Source organism: Castor canadensis, chromosome 16 (genome assembly GCF_047511655.1).
Source record: "Castor canadensis chromosome 16, mCasCan1.hap1v2, whole genome shotgun sequence".
NCBI classification, from domain to species: domain Eukaryota; kingdom Metazoa; phylum Chordata; class Mammalia; order Rodentia; family Castoridae; genus Castor; species Castor canadensis.
Window position 1 is genome coordinate 62,530,354 of NC_133401.1, and position 22,532 is coordinate 62,552,885.

Consider the following 22,532-nt stretch of genomic DNA (forward strand, 5'->3'; position numbering starts at 1 on the left):
TCACTCCCACATCTCTCCCTGTCTCTGGCAAGAATGCTTTTCTTTTTCTCCTCCCTCCTGAGCATCCTCTTGATGCCTCCCCCAGGTTTTGCAGCCCTGAGTGTTTAGTTTTTTCTCCACTGCACTTTTGGATCATGTGCTTTGCCTCTACCACTCTTGTGAGAAATGACTTTGACCTGCCATTTCCATCTTTATGTTTGGGGACTGGGGAGGACCTCCATCCAGATGAGACGATGAGTGGGCCTAGGATGGCAAGGGACCCAATAGGAGAGGTTTCTTACTCCAAGAACAAAGAGAAGACTCCTCAGGAAGCCACAGGAGTTTTTTTGCACTGTCAGTGGGAGAGAAGCAGTGCACACAGTGGTTAGGAAGTAGGGCTCTCCAGCCAGACGGTTTTAACCCCTTTCCTCTGTTGCTGTGTGTGGGCTTTGGGCAAATAACTCTACTTCTTTGTGCATCAGTTTCCTCACCTTTAAAATCAGTGCCTATCTCCTAGGGTAGATGAGAGAATTACAAGAGTTAGTGCATGGAAAATGTGTAGCTCAGGGCCAGGCTCATAGTAACCATTCAGTGTATGAAGGATACTATATTAATAATATTAATTTTGTCAACACTGCTAAGGGCTGGAGGTGTGGCTCAGTGGTGAAGTGCTTGCCTAGCATGTGCAAGGCCCTGAGTTTGATCCCCAGCTTGGCAAAAAAGCAAAGCAAAAACCAACCACCACCACCAACAAAAAACAAACCACAGAGAAACCGCTGTACAGTGTTTTTGGGACCCAGAAAATACTTGTCTTTTGTCTACTCTTCTTCATCTAACACTGACACTGAATGTTTAGTGGAACCCTCTTACACTGTTGGTGGGAATGTAAACTAGTACAACCATTCTGAAAAAAAAATTGGAGGCTTCTTAAACATCTAAACATTGATCTACCATATGATCCAGCAATACCACTCTTGGGGATATACCCAAAAAACTGTGACACAGGTTACTCCAGAGGCATCTGCACACCCATGTTTATTGTAGCACTATTCACAATAGCCAAGTTATGGAAACAGCCAAGATACCCCACCACTGACGAATGGATTAAGAAAATGTGGTATTTATACAGAATGGAATTTCATGCAGCCATGAAGAAGAATGGAATGTTATTATTCGCAGGTAAATGGATGGAACTGGAGAACATCATTCAAGTGAGGTTAGCCTGGCCCAAAAGACCAAAAATCATATGTTCTCCCTCTTATGGGGACATTAGATCAAGTGCAAACACAACAAGGGGATTGGACTTTGATCACATGATAAAGTGAGAGCACACAAGGAAGGTATGAGGATAGGTAAGACACCTGAAAAACTAGATAGCATTTGTTGCCCTCAATGCAGAGAAACTAAAGCAGATAAGGTGACCAGGAACTAGAGAAAAGGTTAGTTTGAGAAGAATTAATTTAGAAGGTAACACACATGTACAAGATATCAATGCGAGTCAACTCCCTGTGTAGCTATCCTTATCTCAACTAGCAAAACCCTTGGTCCTTCCTATTATTGCTTATACTCTCTCTTCAACAAAATTAGAGATAAGGGCAGAATAGTTTCTGCCTGGTAGTGAGGGGTAAGGAGGGTAAGGGAGGGAGTTGGGGGTAAGGGAAGGGGCAGGAGGAAGGGGGGAAAAATGACCCAAACATTGTATGCACATATGAATAAAATAAAAATTAAAATAAAATGAAAGTTTTTATGTGAATATAATGCATATTGCACACTATATTTTAAAGTAAAATTGATTTTTGAGCTGGCGGTGGTGGCACATGCCTGCTTGTAATTCCAGCCAAGTTAGAGAGACCCTATCTCAAAAATGAAATGAAAACAAAAAGGTAGGAGCAGAGCTCATGAGGTAGAGCCCTTCAAGTACTGGGTTAAGTCCCCAGTACCATACACACAAACACATACACACACACACACACACACACACACACGAAAACCAATGAATTTCTGTCTATAGACATCTTTTTTTTTTTATTGGCAGTACTGGGGTTTGAACTCAGAACTTCACACTTGCTAGGCAGGCACTCTACTGCTTGAGCTATTCCACAAGTCCTTTTCTGTTTTGGATATTTTTTAGATAGGGTTTCTTGAACCATTTGCCCAGGGCTGGCTTTGAACCTTAATCTTCCTGCTCTCAGCCTCCTGTGTATCTAGGATTACAGGTGGGAGCTATCAGGGCTCTGCTAGACATCATGTTTATTTGACAAAAAACAAAGCTGAGCACTAGAAGAGTTTTCAACTTTGGACTTTTTTCAAATAATTGAATATTTGCATATATATCATGAGATATCTTGGATGATATCAGGTTTTAATGTAAAGTCCACTTATGTTTCATGTATACCTTACAGACATAGCCAAAAGGTCATTTTATACAATATTTTTAGTGTGCCTTCATTTTGACAGCTACCTTACCCTCCTGTGTAAGGTGTAGGCTTTTCCACTTGTGGCATCATATTGGTGGTCCAAAGGTTTCAGGGTTTGGAGCATTTCAGATTTTGGATATTGGGACTTTTGAGTCTGGCTTCCTTTACTTAGCATAGTTGTATTTGAGATGCATCCCCATGCTGCACCATTAGTGGTTTGCTCCTTTTTATTCCTGAGTACTTTCCTGCTTGCCCAGTTTATTCACATCCCATGTTAAATGCATAAGGTCTTAAGTTCATTTCCCACCAGAGAAAGAGAGAGAGAGAGAAAGAGAGAGAGAGAGAAAGAGAAGAGAGAGAGAGAGATGGATAGATATTTGATGATTCCAAAGGTTCGTTTTATTTCTTTGATGTATTGATAGTTGTTGTTGTAGGTAATTACCAAAGAAAAGGCATTGTAAATATTAATGAATTGCTTTTAATTTTTTTCTTCTGTTTTTAAAAAGGGTAATATTAGAGCTAGGGGCATTGTTCAACTGGTAGAGTTCCTGCATAGTGAGTGTGAGGCCCTGAGTTCAAATTCCAGTACTGCAAATAAAATAAATCAATAAAATAAAAATTTTCTGAACTTTAAATCAGGCTGTAAAGCACACTAGCATTTTGGCAGGTGTGGCAGATATCTGTAATTCCAACATTCAGGTGGCTGGACCAGCCTGCCTACTACATAGTGAGTCCCTGTCTCATAAAAGAAAAAAAGGAAAGAAGGAGGGGCAAGGGAGAGTGAGAGGAAGGGAGGGACCAAGACAGAGAAGAAAGAAAATGCTAGCATATTATCATCTTTTAAATATAATGCTTGTTACCTATTTAGTAATAGCTTGAATAAAAAGTTTTATAGTAAAAAGTAGTAATAATAAAAAAACTTTATTGTTGTCAACAACACTAGAGTGTTGATCGCATCTCTGCTTCCTGTATGACACTACTTGGTTCTATAGTGAAAAGACCTGACTTTAGCATAATCTTTTTTTAATGTAGCTGTCCTTACAGCTACATTTGTTTTCCCCAAAGGTAAAAGAAGAATACTGTCCATACTTTGTGTTTGCCAGTGGTTTCGACTCTGAATGAAGTCTCTGGGAGCTGATGTTCAAGCAATTTTAGGGTTATTGGCCAGTATGGATAAGAGTGGATATCACTTGTAAATATTTTCCAAGTAAAACCATTAGGCAAATCCACTTACTTTGTTTTCTTATAAGTGATTATCTTTATAGGTTTCAATTTGGGTACTTACAGCTATGTTAACAAAAAGATCTGCCACAGATAATCCTTTTTGCTTATTTAAACAGTTTTATTGAGATAGAATTATGTACTATAGGACTGCACCATTTTAATTGTACCATTGGTTGTTTTTAGTCTATCTACAGAGTTTTGCAGCCATCATCGCAATCTGATTTTAAAACATTTTAGTCACCCCAAGTGAATCTGATGCCCATAAGCAATTAGTGCCACTCCTGCCTCTTTCCTTCACTGGCCTTATTCCCCCCAAACTGATTTCTGTCTCTCTGTATTCTTCTGCTTTGGACTTAAATAACCATATATTATCAACGGTTAATATCGGTACTTAGTATGATTGTTTATACCAGTGCTTTATGAGCACAGCAGCTTGTGTAGTAAGAGGTGGCAGGGCACTATAAAGATCGTTAGATTTGCAATCATGGAATTTGAAATTAAAAACCGGTTTACTACCACACACATGTTCACAGCCTTCCCAAATCTTGTGTGCTAGGAGAAAACTTATTGGGGTCTTTACCTATTTACTTCCATCTCAGATCTAGTTGCTGTCTTGATCCTCTTGTGCTGTTTTCAAATATAAAGTTTAACATCAGTTTGATTCTTACCCCCTTTCTGCCTCAGGGAAGACTTTCACAAAGTCTGTTTGCTTTAAACTCTAATCTGCCTTTAACAGAACTAGGTACCTGTTTTCTGAGTTTCTTTCATGGAGCCTGGTTAGTCTTTTTTTTTTTTTTTTGGCAGGACTGGATTTCATGCTTGCAAGGCAGGAGCTCTACCGCTTGAGCCACACCTCTAGTCCATTTTGCCCTGGTTAGTTTGGAGATGGGATCTTGTGAAATATTCACCTGGGCTGTCCTCCCTTGATTGTCCTGATCTCAGCCTCCCAAGTTGCTAAGATTATGGGTGTGAGCCACCAGAACCTGGCACTTTAGTTGTATATGTTTTTAAAAAACTTGAAAGTTGTAGCTGTGTGTGGTGGTGCACATCTGTAATCTCAGCACTCAGGAGACCAAGACTGGAGGATAACGAGTTCTTTGAGGAGCCTGGGTTACATACCAAGACTGTCTCCAGAATTCAGTAAAAAGGATTAAGTGGTAGAATGCTTTCCTAGAATGCTGAGTTCAATCATGAAACAGAAGAAGGAGCAGCAGCAAAAGAAAAGTAATTTGAAGATCGTGGCCTAAGAAATTTGAGGGTCACACTTTTAATTTTTTTCAAATAATATGTTTGAGTCAGACATGGTGGAACACCTGGAATCTAAGCCACTTGGGAGGTAGAGGAAGGAAGATGTCAAGTTCAAGGCCAGCCCAGGAAAGACCCTATTTTAAAAACAAACAAAGAAGGTGGGGAGGGGGGTTGTGGGTGTAGCTCAAGTGAGGTTCTGGGTTCAATTTCCAGTACCAAAAAAATAAAAAAGTAATATATTTGATGACTGTACAATCCTTATTGTCAACATTATTAACATCAAAGGAATAACTTTCAGGCAGTATTTATAGATTTTAAAAACTTCAGTATAGCTTTGTAGGTATGGATCCTTTTACCATATTTGGCTGAGCACAAAATACGCACATTTTTATATTCTGTCATCATTAGGATCAGAACATGTCTTCAACTGATGAAGCCTTAGGGTTGCCGTGGACCAGTAGCAATAGTCCTCATTCTTCCCTCTATGAGCAAATTTAGGTCACAGCAGTAAATGACATCCTTTCATTTCATACCACATGAATTGAGTAGGTTGCTGGTTGACAAGTCTTCAAAACAGTTATTGTGTTTTTAGTATTGAATTTTTTGACTATGCAGAAATATATATAAACAGAGTGGGATAACAGGTAAAAATCTGCCTCAGTAGCTCTGTTAGGTCCTTAACTATAAAATAAATAAAAAAACCTGTGTGGAAGTAAAATTTTGAATTGAATTCCAGGGTGTTTTAAAAAAAATTTCTCAGTGAGCCAGGTGCCAGTGGCTCATGCCTGTATCCTAGCTACTCAGGAGGCTCTTAGAGAGCCAGAGAATCGTGGTTCAAAACCAGCTGGGGCATAAAGCCTGTGAGACCCTATCTCGACAAACCCATGACAAAGGTAGGGCTCAAGGTGTAGGCACTACCTTTGCCCAGCACTGCAAAAAAATTTTTTTTTCTCAGTGACATACAAAATAACATGGTAGATAAAATGTTAGTCCACCATAGAATGTAGTTTTCCTATTTTTAAAATAAGGAAACTGAGGACAGGAAGGTTAAGTCACTTTCCAAATTGTCACACAGCTAGGAAATGGCAGAATGGCATTTGAACAGAGGTTCGTTGGATTCTCTAGAGCATGTTTTTATGTGCTGTGTGTTTTTGCTCATTGTGTGTGGAGTAAATTGGAAAGAGACTTAACACAGTTTTAAAAATTATTTCTCCTATTCTTACCAGTGGAGTTGCTAAGCTGCCTTGTGTCTGTTTTGTCCCAACCTCACCTCCATTAGCTGTGGACAGGTCCATGAATGCCAGTCTGAGCAACTTCCCGGATGCTCTAGTGAATGCCCTCATCGACTCTCTTGCAACTTACTGCTCTTCAGTCCTCAGTAACCAGCAGCCTGGGCTCATGGTCCCCTTCTCTTTGCGGCTTTTCCCCTTTTGTGTTGGCTCTCCTTAAACAGGTAAGAAAACAGAACCAGAAAGCAGCATAGTGAAAACGTCAAAAGCCCAAACTTTTACCCTGTGATTCCCTAAACATTGCTTCTGTCTCTATGACAGTTGAACATTTTGAGGACAGGGACCTTCTTTGAACCTTGAGGGGTTTATAGTCAAAGAAAGTTACAAGTAACTGATTTTACAAGTTCCCTGTGCATGAGAGATGCTCACTATGTGTGCAGGGATGTCTGCAGCCACTCAAATGATAGTTTTCCAAAAGAAGAATTATATATTGTGTTGCTACACAAAAAGCCACCATATACTGCATTTTCTCACTTATAAGTAGAAGTTTCAAAAGTGAACACATAGAAGCAGAGAACAGAATGGTGATTGAGGATAGAGAGACTGGTGGAGGGAGGAGTGGGGAAATATTGGTCAAGGGTACAGTGTCAGTTACACAGCAGGAATAAATGAGCATTTGAGGTGATGGATGTGTATTGGCTCCATTCAGTCATTCTACATTGTATACTACATCATATCACTTTGTTCCCTATAAGTATATCCATTTATAATTTGTTGCCAATTGAAAAAAATTGTTTTCAAAAGTAAGTGCACACATGCATTTTTTTTTCTTTGTTTTGGTTTGGTTCTTTCCTGGTCCCTACAGTATTTCAGCACTATTATAGTTCTCAGGTTTTTTGTTTTGTTTGGTTTGGTTTTTTTCCACTGCTGGGGTTTGAAGCTAGTCTTAGTCATGGTTGGATGTTGGCAATCACTCTACCACTGAGTTGCCGCCCAGCCCACACTTCTTATTCTTTGGATAAGTCTTCTCATATTCGTGTACCTATTTTCAGGGTCTGGATTGCACTTCCATAGCCTTGTCTTTGAGATCAAATGCTACCTCTCTGGCACACCTTTCCTTTTGCGGTCCTATAGCTCTTTGTGAATAGCTTTGTTTCTAGGGTTTTTCATTTGATTCTTTTGTTTTGAGACAGGGTCTCCCTATGTAGGCCAGGCTGGCCTTGAACTCCCAGTCCTGCCTCAGCCTCCTAAGCGCTGGGATCACAGCCATGGGCCATTATGTGCTTGGTTTTTCATATTTATTATTCATATGTTTCCCTAACTGCCCTGTGTCTCTACCTCACCTCCCCCAAAAGAGAGAGAACTCTGGGATCAGTGAATAGGCTTATTTCTCCAGTGTCTAGAATTTAATGTCCAAGCTTACAGATTTCAAGTAACCTCGTAACATTTTATATAAAAGCTCTTGATAGTAATGCTTTTTATGACAGGCTCTGATGAGGGTTGCTCTGGGTCTTGTCAATTTCTGTGTTTTTCTGAACTCCTGTGATCTGCCTGTCTGGTGTCTACAGTCTCTTCTTCATGCTGTGGGCAACCTTCTCTTCCCTCATAGGAAAGGCTTTTGAACCCACATTCTAGTTTCTTGAACTCAAGATACGTATTTCCATTTCTGCATATAAGTGCACAGGAGTTACAAATATGAGGTCTTCCCTCTCCAGGGTTTTTGTTGTTGTTGTTGTTTTGTATTTTTTGTCACAACTGTCTTCCTCTCAGGTTTCTTGTCTTGATTTCCATTTAACATGCCCCACTTCATCCTTCCCCTCCCTACAACACCCTGACACTGCTGGCTCTTCCATCCTAGGTTTTTTCTAAAGCACATATTACTGATCAGGTATTTTTCTTATTTATTATTTACTTCTTATATAGAATGTAATCTGGCATAACCATATGGCTTTTATCTTTTTCATTCACTACTTTTTTCCAGTACCTAAATAGTTATTAGTACATAATAGACACTTATGGCTGGGGGTGTGGCTCAAGTGGTAGAGTGCAAGGGCTGAGTTCAAATACCAGTACTGCCAAAAGAAACAAATGAGAAAACAAAACAAACCTAATAGACACTCATTAAGTATTTTTAATGGGTGCATGGAGCTCTGCTTCTTTCATTTTCCCTAGTACTTGCCCCCTTCTTAGTGACTGACCATGTACTGATTCAAGGATCTTATGGGCCTTTTCTTTTTTCATTCAGTGACACTTGTTGAAGCACAGTAGGAGAGATTGCATTCAACTCTGAATGCATCATGGGCAATTGGGAATTTTAGAAGGAACAGGGTGGGGTTGATGGGTAGAAAATTACTAAGAGGCACCATCAAGATTACCTGGGTCTGTTGGCTGCTGAGGCAGGAGAATCATGAGTTCAAGACCAGCCTGGGCCACTTATTGAGACACTGTCTCAAATTAACAGAGAAAAAAAGAGTAAAGGGGATTCTTGCTAACAGGATTCTTATGAAGACAGTCAGGGTAATTAGACATCAGCTGGGGGATGGTGGAGAATGATGAACCTGAGTAGTCATAGAGGGTGATCAGATATTGAGGGTGGAGGCTTCTTATTAAATTGACTCAGTAGGGTTCTTGCTAAACCTGGATTTTACAAGAAAGGGAACAGATAGGTACAGGAGAAAGTTTAGTTGGGCAGGGCCAGGGCATGGTTGTGCATGCCTATAGTCAAAGGCGGAAGCAGAGATCAGGAAGATCGAGGTTTTAGGCTAGCTGGGAAATGTTAGCTGGGGAACAAATAAGCCAGGAGGGTGCACACCTGTGATCCTATGCATAAGGCATAGTTAGGATTGCTGTCAAAGCCAGCTGGGACAAAATAGTGTAACAGTCCCATCTAAAACAGAAAGGGACTGGTGATATAGCTCAAGTGGTAGATTACCTTCTTATCAAGTGCGAGACCCTAATTCAAACCCTAGTACTAGCAAAGAAGAAAGAAAGGGGAGGGAAGGAAGGAAGGAAGGAAGGAGAGAAAAGGAAATAAGGAAGGAAGGCAGGAGAGAAAAGGAAGGAAAGAAAAGGAAGGAAGAAGGAAAGAAAGGAAGAGAGTTGGTTTCGTCAGGCAGAGATTGTGTAACAGGACACAGGAAGTTCAGTGCCCAGGCCCTGTCCCCACAGCACTGATCCTCTGCAGCCCTGGGAAGTAGGTGGCTGCATAAGTGCAGGTGCTCCTGGGGCATCAGAAGCCCAGCTGGTTCTGAGGACAGTGACCCAGCAAGGGCACTGCCAGGACACGTGACAGGTCCATGTTGGTCAGAGTGGAGGTTAAAGCTGAGGTGTGTCACTATGACACATCAGCAGTGCTCTCTTCTCCCTCATGAATTGTGCTTCCCCTAGGGCTTTCTCATCCTCTTTTAGTCAGTGCCCTTTTCATTCCTGTTCTCTCTGCCTCTTTTACCCCTTTCCATCCACTGGAATACTTGAAACTTTACCTCAAAACTTCATTATTTTCCATGAAGCTAATATTCCAGTTGAATGTATATTTAACTGGGTAATATACCAGAGCAAGGTGGGGTTGATGGATAGAAAATAACTAAGAGGTACCATCTTACTCATTAACTTTCTTCTTACTTATGAACTTACTTCTACTTAGTCATTTGTATTACTAGTTTTCATCATTGATTTGCAAGCTTTGGTATATTGTTTAGTTTCTCTACATGTGGGAGAAAGAGAGACAGCCACCACTCATTATCATGCAGCATTGGTAGAACACTTAGTGGATACCATAGCCCGTCATGTGTGCCTTTGCCATCTGCTACGTACTGACATCCTTCCTGTGATGCTGCTTAGATTGTTGCATCACTGTCATTGTATGTCATGGTAGATAGTAGACCTATTTTATTGATTAGGAAACATACACCAGGGAGATCAAATACCTTTGTCATGGTGAGTTCATTAATTTCTCCAGACTTTTAGGTAAGGATGTAGTCACAATTTAATACTTCTTAGAATATTTTGTATGACTTCTGAGAATATTTTTTGAAACAATAATTCACAGTAAATTTGGTAAGTCTGACACTTACAAAATTCTGTATTTTTTAAATGTCTTCTTTAGGTGGACATGGGGTTTATTTTTCATTACAGAAATCATTCCAGACTGGGACAAATGTGCATCTAGATGAACGCATTTTTGCTGTGTATCAAGTAAAAAACCAGCCCTTGGTTCACCTTATGCTCACAACTCATCCCAGTTTGTGTAGAGTTGACAATCTCTCAGACGAGGAAAGATTGATCGCTTTTTTTAGTGGTTTTTTTTCTTGAAGGCTTCTAAGTTTAATCATCCTCATTCCAGTGCAGAAATGAGGAGAGATTTGTTTGTTTTCTAGTGCTTTATATTTTTATCTTTCTGCTAGTTATATGTAGAGAAATGCTAGTTTAAGGAAGCTCCTAAAAACAGTACCTTTATTTAAGTTGCCTAAGTCAAGTCTCTAGAACAGATGTAAGAAATAAAGAGAATGTCAAGTTGACCAGAGAACCTATTTATTTACACAAATTGATCTGGAAGATGTATGGTGAGAGTGAAATCACATCTAGGTCAATGTTTAATGTAATAGTGTCTTTGAATTAAAAAATATTTATCTGAGCTGTAATGCTTTGCTTTTGATAGGAAATTTATTGAAGTCACATTATTTATTATGTATTACCATAAAGTCATAAGCATAAAAATGTTAAATCATAATCTTTCTAAAATGGTGATCAAGTTAATATGTATACAGATGGGGAGTAATGTTTTGGTTAAAGTCTTTTAAATTAAAAAAAAATTTAAGATACTTTTTATATTTTCTGTGAGAAAATATCTGACAAAAATGACCTAAGTGAAGATTTATTCCACCTCATGGTTTCAGAGGTGTCAGTCCATCATGGTGGGGAGGGTGTTGTAGATCAGAGCTGTTCACATCATGCAGCCAGTAGCAGAGAAAAAGGAATACAGGAACCAGCCAGGGCAAGATATTCTCTTCAAGGACACGCCCCCAGGGACCTACTTCCTCCAACAAGGCCTCACCTCCCACCTTCCTCACTCCCCAGGAATAGCAAAAAAAGTTGTATATGAATCCAATTAAGCAGTTAATTCACTCAGTAGTTCAGAGTCCTCATGACGTAATTGTCTCTGTAAACACCATGACAGTCACCCCCAGAGGTGTGCTTTACTAGTCTCCTAGGAGCTTCTCAATCCAGTCAGGTTGACATTTAAGGTATGAAAGGAAAGAATGTTAGCACTCCTCTTGACAAGGATGGAGGGAACCTTGGGCTGACATCACACATTGCCATCTACCTCATGGCATCTGACCATCATTAAAAATTTAAAAAGTTGACAGGTAAAATTAACCATCATGTAAAGGAGAAATCGGAGGTAATATTTTAGAAATGAAAAATGTTCTTAATGTTATTAATTTGTATTACAAAAGTAACTAATCTTAACCAATAAATTCAGTTAACTAAACTTACCTTTCTCATTTTTTGGAGACAGGATGTAACTATGTAGCCCATCTCAATCCTTCTCAGGCTCCTGAGTGTGTGATAGGATTACAGGCCTATGCCACCATACCTGGATTAGCCTTATTTTTTTTCTCCCATTAAAACATAGCAGCATTAGAAATTAACAAAATTTTAAATGTAGTTTATGTCTATAATATAGAAAGGATGAGGGCTGGAGGTGTGGCTAAGGCAGTAGACTGCCTGCTTAGCAAGTATGAAGCCCCAAAAAAGAGGTGGGGGGAGAGTAAAGCACTCACAATACTTTCTAAGATAAGCAGTATTAATACATCAGTGAGAAAGGAAGTAAAGCACTCATACTACTTTCTAAGACAAACAGTATTAACACATCAGTGATGAGTTTATCAGGACACATTGACTTCCAAGAAGTTTAGGCAGGAAAGGGAAAAGATAGCTCTTAGAAACAAACCACAAGGGGGTGGGGAGGGAGGAGCTGTGTAGCTCAGTGGCAGAGCCCTTGTGCTTGAGGTTCTTAGCATGATCCCCATCACTGCCAAAAATATAAATTTAAAAGATCACAAGGAAATAAACCACAGGAGCAACTAGGGGGCACTGAGAACCTAGTAGATTCTCCATCAGTTTCCTTCTTTCTGATCAGCTTTTCTCTTAAAACTAAAAACAGCCAGTGCTATCTTGCCTTTCTCACCCTCTGAGATGGATGAAGTTCTTTTTCAGTTCACATTGAAAACCTCTGACGAAATTCCTCATCAGCCGTATTTGGGTTGTTGTCTCTTCTGCTCCCCATGGTCCCAAGGTCAGAAGTTTTAAGCACTGTGTATAATAACCCCTGACTCATCACAGAAGTGAAAAAAATCATGTCCCCCAAACAATAGGAAGCTGGGTGCTGAAAACTCCAAGCAGTAACTGACTTTGGTAGCTCTACTTTCCTCTTGCCCTGAATTTTGTTCTCTATAGTTTTCAGATTCTGAGGTTTTTGTAGTTTTGAACATGAAATGAATTAACACATGTAAAACTCTTAGGACAGTGCCTGGCTACAATAGACGCGATGTAAGCCATACACAGCTATTGCCATCACCATCATTAGCATCATCAGTATTGTGATCATTATCATAATTAAACATATTTAGGAGCTTAAGGTGTAGCTCAGTGGTGGAGTGCTTACCTCGCATGCATAGGGCCCTGGATTTCACCCCTAGCATTTGTGTGTGGTGGGGGGGTTATTTCCATGTATGTAAGCATTCACTCATTTGAAGTATACATTTTCATGACACTGTTTCCAGTTTTAACCATCACTATGAATAAGACTGACTTACCTAGGTTAAGTAGTTAAATATATTTTTGTCAAAATGGGTAAGTGTGAATATTGAAAGCCTTGCCTGTTTATGTGTTAGCAGATAACAGCATTACAGTCAATTATAAATGAGAAACTTGCATTTCTATCTTTGATAAATGTGAAGTTGAAGAGCACTATTAAATTTCATTTGCATTTGGTTGCTTTTGCTCCTCTCAGGATGTACACATGGCCCAAGTCAAGCAACCAGGTCCAGTGGAGCCAATGGGTGGATGTCTGCTTAACATCTGAAAGAGATTCTCATTTCTCCCTCTCCCTCCCTCCTTTCCTCCCCCTCATTTGGAATTTTAGATTTAAAGATCAGTAACAAATAAAGTACAGAAAGTTCTCACATACCCCTCACCCATTTTACCCTAATGTGTATGATGGTCCACATGTGTTGTCCCATCTACTTGGGAAGCTGAGGCAAGAAGATCACCTGAGTCCCCAAGTTTGAGACCATCCTAGGTAAAATAGAGAGACCCCATGTTTTAAAAAAAAGAAAGAAAAGTGTGTGGCTAGCATTTGATAAAATTTTAATATTGTTGTAGGAATCTCAAGCTGAGATATGGGACACTGAGGCAGTTTAGCAGGAAGCAACATTTTGTGCCGACACAGACGCAGAGGACTCTTGTCCAAAGGGTGAGCCCCGAGAACAAAGGGGTCTCACCTTATACACCCTTGCAAGCAGGTTACAGAAGGAAAAAGCAAGGTCTAATCCACATATGGTTATATGCAGTTCCATAGGCTACTTTACCCCACTGCTACGTGACTTTCCCCCTCCCCAGTGTTATGTGACCCTCTCCACGCTCAGATTCCTCAGGTTTTACCTCTCTACTAAGCCGTCCCCACCTCCCTGCTACTTTATCAGAACTCAGGCCTAGTCTGTTTTTTTCTGATCCTTCTCCCTGCTACATAGCCTTATAAAAACTACACTGACTCAGAATTGAAGGAAACTTCCTAAACCTGATAAAGGATATCTATCAAATACCTATACCAAACCTTATCCTTACCAGTGAAATATTTGAGGCATTTCTATTAAAATCAGACAGGAGAGAACTCTGCTTCCTATTGCCAGTAACATTCTACCTTGTACTAGATGTCTTGGACACCAGGTAAGAGAAAAATAAATGATAGGAATAAAAACTACAACAGAGGAGAAATTGTCCTTTTATGTGCAGGGTCACATGACTCTGCATGGAATTCAAGGATGTTTGAAGGTACAATAACCTGAGAAGAATTCAGTGAGCTGGCTGGATAAAAGGTCAATAAACACATGGAAAAGAAGGAATGACTTAAGAATTATATCCAAGGAGGAAGTAGTTCACTGGTAGAAAACTTGCCTAGCATGTGGGAAGCACCCTGAGTTAAATCCCCAGCACTGCAAAGTCAAAAGAAAACAAAACAGAACAAAACCAAAATGACGATATCCAGGTGGGAAGATGGGACCCAGGGCTTTAGGCAGGTGTGTGGTTTATCCCCCACCCCCCAAAAAAAGTTAAATGAAAAGAAGGTGGGAGAGTTGGCGCACCTATTATCCAGTAATCCCAGCACTCCAAAGGCTCAGAAAGGAAGATCAAGCATTCAAGTCCAGGCTGGTGGAATGGTTTAAGTGGTGGAGTGCCTGCCTAGCAAGCTTGAGGCTCTGAGTGCAAACTCCTGTAGCACCAAAAGTAAGAACAGAAATAAAATAAGAAAGGAGAGAGTTTAAGGTCAGCTGAGGCTCCACACTGAGACTCTTCCTCCAGGAACCCATCCCCCACCCCCAAGAAGAAGAACAGCAGCAACAAGAGATCTGAAGCAAATGAAAAAAAAATCTCATCTGTTAAATATGGATGGGGGATGCAAGTATGTCTGCTATATTTTTTTCTTTCAAAGACTGTCTCTAGTCCTTCCACCTTGTGAGGAAACAGTAACAAGGTAGCAGTCAGAGGGAGAAAGCAAAACAAGCCCTCTGGCACACTGAAGCTCCCAGAAGCTTGATCAAGCACTTGCCAACCTGCACAACTGTGAAAAATAAATTTATGTTGGCTACAAGTGACCCTGTCTAAAGATTTTGTTACATACCACCAAGGGTCTGACCCACCATATATGCCCCCATTTCTCAGTCCTTTCTCTGCTATAATTCTTGGTTGATGGTTTTATCCTTCATCACTTTGCAAATACCTGTCCACTGCCTTCTGAGTTCCAACGCTACTTTTCTCTCTCTCCCCTTCCCTCCCTCTCCTCCCCCTCTGTCTCTCACTCCCTCTACTCTCTCTCTCTCTCTCTCTCTCTCTCTCCCTCCCCCTTAGACATTAAAACATAATTACAACCATTGAAGCATCCACTGGTTTCAACTTCCCAGGAGTGAATACCAGTCTCCATGACCCACCTAAGCAAAAAACTGTTAAGAGTTCATTACCTTTTGTTTTCTTTTTAAAAGTTGTAATGGTTTTTGGACCAATGAGACAAGCTGTGTGGCTTGCACCCAGCTGTGATTGGCCCATTTGTTCTCTGACCTCACTGAGGGACCATTGTGAGTAAGGCCAACAGCAGGAGTTCACCTGGGCTGGATTTTTGTCCATATAGCGCAGGAAGTTCTTGGTTGGTGACTCACTGGACTAATACAAAGCTGGTTGATGGTGTTTTGGATTTTGGTCTTTTTTTCTTTTCTATTTTTCCTTATATCTTTCATGTACTTTTTGACTGTATTTTACTTTCTTTTTCTGTTTCATTTTCTTTTTCTTTTTTAGCTCAGCATTGCATTTTGTTTTTATTCAGTATGTTTATCTTTTTTTAATTTGTTTCTTGTTTTAAATTTAGTAACAATGCCAGAAACATTGTGTCCTGGGAGAGATCAGGGACTGACATCATGTCATCTTCTAAGTACCAGCTCCACTGATGCAGAGATCCTCAAGGCTCAGTATAGGATCCTGAGGACCACAGGGAAGGCTGCTTTGGCTATGTGAAACTTGGCATACCACTGCATCACGGGAACCCAGGTTGTAGTAAAACTGCAGCAGAAGTGGGAGAAAAGTTCCTGCATTGCAAATGAAATATTAATACGGAAGACACTGTACCACCCCAGTATCATCAGACTGTTTCAGGTGATGGAAACAGTGGACCATGTCTACCTGGTCATGGAACATGTCAGTGAACAGCAGCTCTGGTGGCTTATCACACAGTGCCTGTGTGAGGATGAGGCCCACAGAATATCCAAGCACTTAGTGTGTAGAGGAAAATACTGCCACAATAGAGGCATGGTACCCAGAGACCTGAAAGTGGACATCCTGCTAGATGCCCAAGGCAAAATGAAGGTCATTGACTTTGGCCTTGGCACCATGTACTTGGAGAGGAGCTGACAGATGGGTGTGGTGCTTTTACACACCAGGCACCAAAGTCTTCCTGTGCGTATCCTTTGATGGCGCAAAGGTGGATGTCTGGAGCCTAGGTATTGTCCTCTACAGTATGGTGATGGGAGCCTTTCCCTTTACAGGGGAGACCATTTTGCAGGTGTTGCGGGCAGTCCTGGAATAAACGTATAACATACCCTCATACCTTTCTGGGGGTGTGAGAAATGTTATTGTTCAGATGCTCACAAAAATCCTAGTGAGAGGCCCAGTCTAGACCACAGTGTGGGGCACCCTTGATAAGCCAAGGGGAGGAAGGATCACCTAGTCCTGCTGTTGAGACTCTGCCCAAATGCCTGGACCCTGCAATCCTGGCAGCCATGTGTGACCTGGGTTATTACCCAGGTGATATGTGTCAGTCTCTATGACAGAGAAAACTTGATAAGGAGATGGTCACCTACCTCCTGTTGAGAGAACAGGTATTCCAGGGGTTTGGATTCAATCCCCTCATTAAGTCACCACTGTGCCTAGAGTTTAAGCCTACCCCATCTCCCACAGATGCTTCCACCTTCACATCCTCCCTGAGGAGGAGAGCTAGTGCATCTGCCCTGCTTCCAAACTTTACCTTGGAGAAAAGAAGGCAGGGCACAGGGGCAGAAGAACACCCAGCATGCCCAATATTCCCCTCGGCATCCTGCTGAGGAGGATCCCCACCACAGGCATTGTCCCCTGGCCTGGTCCTATGGCTGCCCCACCCCCTGGGAAGGTGAAGAGTGGTATGTTCTGTGAAGGCATGTCCTGCAAAGAACATGCCTTTTTCAGTGGGCAACCCCATAATGGGTTCACAACTGTAGCAGCCTCTTCCAGCGAGGATTTGAACTGTATTTTAAGTCTGTGTTGCTGTGTGTGGGCCCAAAATTTACAGCCTCAGTTCCACAACATGTTGGCTCCAAAGAAAGCTATGGACAGCTGAGAAAAACAAAACAACAGAGAGCCAGGGGACCTTATGCTCTGTGGATCCTGAAACCATGGTGCAGGTGTTTTACAGGGTGTAGACTCAACCAGTTGCAATAAGGATCGAAGCAGGACTTTCAAGCTGCTGTTTGCCAAGCAAGCCCAGGAAAGGCCTTTGTCCAGCACAGGAGTGAGTGTTCAAACCATCTTTCTGTGTAATTGGAAATTGCCATGGGCCTCTCCCCATGGGATTCCAGTCAAGTCTCATCTGCCACCAAGATGGCTTTCCAATGCATACTTTACAGAGTGGGGTGGTGAGCTGCCAGATCACTTGAATGTGCCTGGAGAGGAGAAATCCTTTACAAGTCCATGGGGGAAACCTCAGAGACTATTTTTTTCTGTGACTCATACAGTGTGTGACTGTGTTGGTAGAAAGGATGACTGTCACCTAGAATGATTCATTATTATGGAGTAAGGATTTGTTAAGGGAAGCCAAATGGAAATATTGTCATTGGCCTCAAGTCTCTCAGAGGCCCTCAGCACTGGGCCTACTGTGCCTGAGTCAGTGATCCCTCTGTGAGCTCATGTTCATCCAGGACCTGCAGCAGTGAGCAAAACACAGCACTTGTCTTCAGGTAGCTTGCATTCCAGATGGTGACAATACAATCAGGTCATTTAGCAAGCAAGTGCTTGTAAGTGCAAAGGAGAAAAAACAGAGAAGGGAAATAGGGAGTGGTGGCATGTCAGACAGAAGAGATACGGATGTCTCCACTAGGAATGTCTTATATGGAACCAAAATGGGAGGAAAGTCTGGGAATAGACCAGACACATACTTTTTCAAGTGCCCTTGAGGCTTAAAATCGGCACCTAAAACAGAACTTTCCATGCTCTTCCCCAAAGTGCTGCTCCTGCACTTCCACATTTCCAGGCCTGTGAGCTGCGTGCAGAAGGTCTGAACACAAGTGCCTTCCTCTGCAGCCTCCACTTTGCTTCCTGGCATCAACACAGCCTGGACCTGTTCCAGCTTGCATCCCTTTCCACCTGTCAGTCAGGATGCCAGTCGTCTTCACCTCCCAGTGAACAGCACAGAACCTGTAGCTGTGGAAGAGACCAGTGAGAGTCACCCAAGGTGGAGAGGAATCCAGCATCCTAAATTCCCTCATCCAAGATATCGTGATGAGCTGAGTAGTCCCTCCAAAGGAGCCCATGTGCTTGTTCTTAACAGGTCTGGGCAGAGCAGGGGTCCTGTCTACTGTTGATTGGACACTCTGGAGTTTGAGTCATAGGGGGGTGACCCTAGCCACACCTTCCCTGCCACCAATATGCAATTGGAGAGAAATCCATTATATAAGATACTTAGGAGAGTGGAAATCCTAAAGGTGTGTCTGAGGATATAGAGGGCCCTGGGTTCCATGTGCACCACTAATTGAAATAGGACTGGTGCTTGCCAGAGAATAGACTTACTGTTTAATGGATACAGTTTCAGTTTTCCTTGGCTACGAACCAAGCTCAGTGGTGGAGTTCTGGCCTAGCATGCATAAGCCCTGTATGTGGTTCCAACCATTGAGGAAAAATATGTTTTAAAAAAGAGTTGCGGAGATGAACGGTGGTGATGGTTGCACATTATGAATGTATGGTCATAGGCCTCACAGCAATGTGTCTGCCAACACAGACCACTTAGACCATAGCGGACCCACACATTATAACTGAGCCAAGAATTTCCTATTGCCTAGGGAAGTGGCAGGCATACTAATGGTGTAGTACAAACACATTACGCCCTTGATGCTGTCATAAACAGAGTATGCTCTAGTTATGTAAAAGGGTAGCATGTACAATTATGTACAGTACATGACAGTGACATAACAGTGACAGTACATGACAGTGATAAAGGACTATACTGCTGGTTTATATGTTTATACTTCTCTAACAAGTGCTTATACTCCATTTGTTGAAAAGCACTAACTCCTTACTGTCAATGATTTTGGAACCTTGAGTTGGTAAGAGAATTTGCCAAAGCATGGAGTAGGAGATAACAAAGATTTATTAGGAGGCCATTAAAAGGGGAGAGGATGGCAGGCAGCTACACAAAGGAGAATAGCTCGTTGAGACAGAAGTGAGAATAGGTTTTATACCTCAGGTTAGGCCACTTTTGATGGGCTGTCTCTCTTTTTATACAACTTGCTGATTAGTTGTACTTTCCCTGGATCATGGTTTGTATTTTCTGCAAGGGGGAACATCTCTGCAAACTTGGCTTTTACTTCCCTGTTCCAACTGAGCCCTCCTCCAATGGGCTTGATCCACTCTAAACATTCCATCTGTTCCTTAGTATTCCTTCCTTTGCCATGTTTCCTTAAAATAGGGGCCTCCTTCACACCACACACACACACACACACAGAAAGAGAGAGAGAGAGAGAGAGAGAGAGAGAGAGAGAGAGAGAGAGAAAGAGAGAAGTACAAAACCAATACTGGTTTTAGTGGGGAGAATGTCTTTTTGTAACACTCTGCATGGTAGAGGTGCAGGCCATTGGTACATGACAAAATCTAATTGATCATGGAGTAAAATTATATGGATGGTCCAGGTTGCTAAGGGCCATTGGAGAGTCAGGCAGCAGAGGATAGAACCCATTTTGTAGCATAATTTGTAACATTATGGCATGGAGATGAGAAGAAATTAATCTGGCTAGAATATTAATAAGGCACAGACCAATGGCAAAAGGAATAACATAGATACTACAGGGCCCAAGAAGGATAGAAGCCAGGAGAGCCATGATCATGTATTTTCCCATGACAGCCATCTTTGATGGCTCCTTCTCTAAGTTGAAGGGCTTGGTGGGTTTGTTTATGAATGTTAGTTTGAACTTGTCCTGATCTATTAACCCTAAAGCAACAGTCTTCCCCAAGCATAGTCCAGGATCCCCCTTGGACAGCAGGAAACATATCTAAGGCCTTCCTGTTTTGTAACAACACTGTGGCCACAGTCTCTAGCAGCAAAAATAGCGCTGAACCAGGAGGATGCTGACCTGTATTCTAAGAATGTTTTTGTGTGCTGACCCAAAAGTCATGCCCTCAGTTCTACAACAAAGTGGCTCCAAAGAAACTATGGACAGCTGAGAAAGACACAGTAACAACAGAGGACCTGTTTGGCTCTGTGATTCCTGATGCCATTGTGTGGGTGTTTAATGGGGTGTAGACTCAACCAGCTGCAGGAAGGATCAAAGCTGGACTTTCAAGCTGCTGTAGGCCTAGCAAGCCCAGCAAAGGCCTCTGTCCAGAGCAGGAGTGAGGTGTGAAACCATCTTTCCATGTCATGGCAAATTGCCATAGGCCTCTCCCCATGGGATTCCAGTCAAGTATCATCTTCCATCAAGATGGCTTTCCAATGCATCCTTTGCAGACTGGGGTGGTGAGCTGCCAGATCACCTGAAGCTGCCTGGAGAGGAGAAATCCCTTTCAAATCCATGGGAGAAACCTCAGAGACTATTTTTTCTCTGGAACTCATATATTTTGTGACTGTGTTGGTCATAAGGATGACTATCACCTGCATTGGGTTCATTATGGCACAGTAATTACTTGTTAAGAGAAAACAAAATGGAAACATTGTTGTGGGCCTCAAGATTCTCAGAGGCCTTCAGCATTGGCCTACCGTGGCTGAGTAAGTGAATCCCCTGTGAACCCACATTGTTCCAGGAACCACAGCAGTGAACAAAACACAGCACTTGCCTTCAGGTAGCTGGCATCAACATAGTTTGGATCTGCTTCAGCTTGCATGCCTTTCCCACCCATCAAGCTTGGTGCTTGTTTTCTTCACCTCCCATTGAACAGCAGGTGGAACAGTGGTGGGAGGAGGGGAGCAGTGAAAGCCAACTAAGGTGGGAAGGGTCCAGTTTCCAAAATTCCCTCATTCAAGATGGCATCCAGATCCCTGTGTCCCTGGATGGAGCCCCCATGATTTTGCTCAGCCTGTCTGGACACAGAGCTGAGGGAGGATCTACCACTGGATGGGGGTGAGGTGTGAGTCCTGAGGGAGTGGCAACCCTGGCTATACCTTCCATTCCACCAATCCAAGGAGAGTCCACTAATATGAGGTACTTATGATAGTAAAAATCCTAAGGACAGAAGGCGTGGTTATGGTTGAGGAAGCCGCAGAGTGATAGAGTGCTAGCCAAGCATACGCACTGCTCTGAGTTCCATCACCATCATAATTTAAAAAGGCGGGAAAGGTAGGGAGAAGAGAATGGGGAGTTATTGTCTAATGGGTATGAAGTTTCAGCTTTACTTGGCTGCAGCTCAGTGATAGAGTTCTTGCCTAGCATGCATGAGTCCTGGATTTGGTCTTGACCACTGAAAGAAAAAAATTGGAAAAAAGAGTTGTGGAGATGGATGATGGTGATGGTTGCATGTTATGAATGTATGGTCATTGGCCTCACAGCAATGTGTCTGCCAACACAGACCACTTATGCTGTAATGGATCCATAGATCATAATAGAGCCAAAAATTTCCTATTGCCCAGTAATATGGCAGTTATCCTAAGAGTCTAGTGCAAATGCATTACTTGCTTGATTCTGTCATAAAGAGATATACTACTAGTAATGTAATAGTGTAGCATGTACAGTTTTGTGCAGTACATAATATGTGACAATGACAAAGAACTATATTCCTGGTTTATGTGTTTACTATATTGTCATTATTTTAGAGCATATTTCTATAAGAGGTGCTTATAGTGCTTTGGATGAAAAGCACTGACTCTTTACTGTCAGGCATTTGGGAGCTGCAAGTTGGTAAAAAGAATTTTTTGAGACAAAAAGTGGAAAAAACAAAGATTAAGAAGGATGCCATTAAATTCCAGTGACATTCATTAAAGAGATTGAAAAATCTACTGTGAAATTTATATGGAAACACAAGAGGCCACGAATAGCCAAGGCAATACTCAGTCAAAAGAACAATGCAGGAGGTATCACAATACCTGACTTCAAACTATATTACAAAGCAATAACAATAAAAACAGCATGGTACTGGCACAAAAACAGACATGAAGACCAGTGGAACAGAATAGAGGACCCAGATATGAAGCCACACAACTATAACCAACTTGTCTTTGACAAAGGAGCTAAAAATATACGATGGAGAAATAGCAGCCTCTTCAACAAAAACTGCTGGGAAAACTGGTTAGCAGTCTGCAAAAAACTGAAACTAGATCCATGTATATCACCCTATACCAAGATTAACTCAAAATGGATCAAGGATCTTAATATCAGACCCCAAACTCTTAAGCTGATACAGGAAAGAGTAGGAAATACTCTGGAGTTAGTAGGTA

At 41.7% G+C, this 22,532-nt stretch overlaps 1 long non-coding RNA gene and 1 pseudogene across 1 annotated transcript in view; one reads left to right on the forward strand and one right to left on the reverse strand.

Moving 5' to 3' along the window:
- Window positions 1–11,335: 11,335 nt before the first annotated feature.
- Window positions 11,336–11,443, forward strand: LOC141418401 (U6atac minor spliceosomal RNA; annotated as a pseudogene).
- A 2,858-nt stretch (window positions 11,444–14,301) lies between these two features.
- LOC141417870 (uncharacterized) overlaps window positions 14,302–22,532 on the reverse strand; it is a 90,673-nt gene continuing 82,442 nt past the window's right edge. The window contains exons 3-4 of the long non-coding RNA XR_012442517.1: window positions 15,337–18,316; window positions 14,302–14,591 (exon numbers count right to left, since the gene is read on the reverse strand). This is a non-coding gene — a long non-coding RNA (uncharacterized lncRNA). The remainder of the gene's footprint in view (window positions 14,592–15,336; window positions 18,317–22,532) is intronic.